At 44.7% G+C, this 2,668-nt stretch overlaps 2 pseudogenes; both read left to right on the top strand.

Moving 5' to 3' along the window:
• Positions 1-748: 748 nt before the first annotated feature.
• Positions 749-1,202, top strand: LOC122474912 (annotated as a pseudogene).
• Positions 1,203-1,366: 164 nt separating this feature from the next.
• LOC122474911 lies at positions 1,367-2,269 on the top strand (annotated as a pseudogene).
• Positions 2,270-2,668: the final 399 nt, after the last annotated feature.

A 2,668-nucleotide genomic window follows, 5' to 3' on the forward strand; every position in this document is an offset into this window, starting at 1 on the left:
TACCCTCCCAACCTTTTCTCAGGAAAGAGACAACTCTGAGGATAGCCTGGTGGAGTGAAAGAGCCCAGTCTTTTAAATAATGCAGACTTGGGTTCAAATTCTGGTTTGGCTGTGTGATCTTGGAGACACACACTTAAATTTTCTGAGCTTGAGTGTCCTCATCTGTAATGATAATAGTTATCATTTACACTTACCTTACTCGCCAGTTATTAAGATGTATTACAAAGCCATAGCAAAGAAGCGGGCACAAGACAAAGCAGAAAAATGGAAGAAAACATCCTGAAACAGATCTAGGAATACTTTAGAGTTTGACATATGAAAGAAGTGACATCGAGAATCAATGGAGGGGCACCTGGGTGGCTCAGTTGGTTGAACTTTCAGCTCTTGATTTCTGCTCAGGTCATGATCCCAGGGTCATAGAATCGAACCCTGCACTGGAGTTTGGGATTCTCTCTTTCTCTTTCTCTCCCTCTGACCCTCTCCCCTGCTGGTGCACTTACTCTCGCTCTCTCCCAAAAATAAAATATTAAAATAAAAAATTTTTTAAAAGATCAGAGGAAAAGGATGGAATCTTTAATAAATAGGGTTGGGGGAAATTGGCTTCTAACCAGACAAAAATAAAATCACCTTTTTATGTGTGTGTGTGTCTTCAGTTATCTTCAGTTGGCTAAAGACCTAAATGTGAAAGGTAAAACTGTACAGACTTATAAAAGTTCTTTACGGACCTGGTTGAGAAGGAGGCACCATCATGGGAGGTCACCTCCACCACAACAAGGACCGAAACATTTGGCACAAGGAGCCCAAGAGTCAGGACATCCACCTAAGACTGTTGGTCAATCTGTACAGATCTCTGGCTGGACAAACAGCTCTACCTTCAACCAACTTTTGCTAAAGAGGTTGTTCATGAGTTGCACCAATTGGTGGCCTCTGTCCCTTTCCTCGATGACCAAGAAGATGAAGCTTTCTGCCAGGAGGACAAAACAGCTGTGCTGGTAGGGACCATAACAGATGACATGTGCATCCAGGTGGCCCCCAAATGGAAGGTGTGCACACTGCACGTGAGCCACATCCTCAGGGCCAGGAGCAAGATTTTCACCTTCAACAAGTTGGCACTGGACTCCTTCCAGGGCTGTGGCCCCATCTTGTTCTCTGATCCTCAAAAAGGCCCAGAGGTGTACAGGCATATCAACAAGGCCCTGTGAACCACACGCAGCCCCACCAAACCCTATCAGTGCTGCAAGGGCTGGAGGTCCACATGCACCAGAGGCCATCTGGTCCACCATCACTACAAAAACTAACTTCAGATCCTGCCTTGTTATTGTAAAGATTTGGGGGTGGCTCAGTTGGTTGAGTGTCCAATTCTTGATTTCCGCTCAGGTCATGATCCAAGGGTCATGGGATCGAGACCTACATCAAGCTTCGTGCTGGGTGTGGAGACTGCTTGGGATTCTTTCTCCTTCTCTCTCCCTCTGCTCCTCTCCCATGCTTGCACTCTTTCTCTAAAGTAAAAAAGTAAATAAATAAATAAATAAATAAGATTTTGGATGCTGGGAAAAAACTAATAAAAGGAATATTAACAGCTCTCTTTGCCACATCTACTGCAAGAGATGAAGAATGAAGACCATTCTCAGCAATCAGACTGTTGACGTTGCAGAGAATGTCAACATCACTCTGAAGGGACACACTGTTATTGGGAAGGGCCCCAGAGGAACCCTGCAGAGGGACTGAAATCACATCAATATAGAACTCACTCTCCCCGGAAAGAAAAAGAAGAGGCTCCGAGTTGACAAGTGGTGGGGAAACAAAAGAACTGGCTACCATTTGCACCATCTGTAGTCACGTACAGAACATGGTCAAGGGCATTACGCTAGGCTTCCATTACAAAATGAGGTCTGTGAACGCTCACTTCCCCATCAACGTTGTTATTCAACAAAATGGTTCTCTTGCAGAAATCCAAAATATCTAGGGTTTGGATGAGGCCAGGTGTTTCTTGTTCAGTATCCCAAGCCCAGTAAGAGGAGTTGATTCTTGAGGGAAATGATGTTGAACTTGTATCACACTCAGCTGTTTTGACTCAGTAAGTCACAACAGTTGAAAACAAGAATATCAGAAACGTTTTGGATGATATCTATGTTTCTGAGAAACGAATGGTGCAGGAGGCTAATGAATAAGATCTAAGTTGTTCCGCTACAAAAACAGCAAGATGCCGGATGATTTTTCAGACTTATTTGTGATATTTTAAAGACACAATAAAAGCTGTATTGATTTGAGGGAGGGGGGAGCAGGGAGTGGAAAGGAATACGAACATTCTTTTAGCCTCAGGGAAGGTAAGGATTTCTTAAAGAAGATTCCAAACGGGGAAGAGGAGGTTGAGGTGGGCCCTGCGGGTAGGGAAGTACATGTTGCTTTGCAGGTAGAGGCCTCCATATTGTCTTGAGGGGAGGCGAAGACTGGACCATGCTTCTGGTTCAGAAGGTTCAGAGGAGTCTGGGAAATTGAAACATTCAGAGGCATCCACCCCGATGTCCCTATCCCATTGCCGGGATCCCAAGCCTTGAGCTTGGCCTTGGCCTAACAGACTTGCTTTGGTTGGGTAGTCAACTGCCTTTGAAGTTTGGACACTGAGACTATTTCAGGCTTGTCTTGAATTCATTCCCCTTTCCTTCTG

This window comes from Prionailurus bengalensis, chromosome D4, assembly GCF_016509475.1.
Source record: "Prionailurus bengalensis isolate Pbe53 chromosome D4, Fcat_Pben_1.1_paternal_pri, whole genome shotgun sequence".
Lineage (NCBI taxonomy): Eukaryota > Metazoa > Chordata > Mammalia > Carnivora > Felidae > Prionailurus > Prionailurus bengalensis.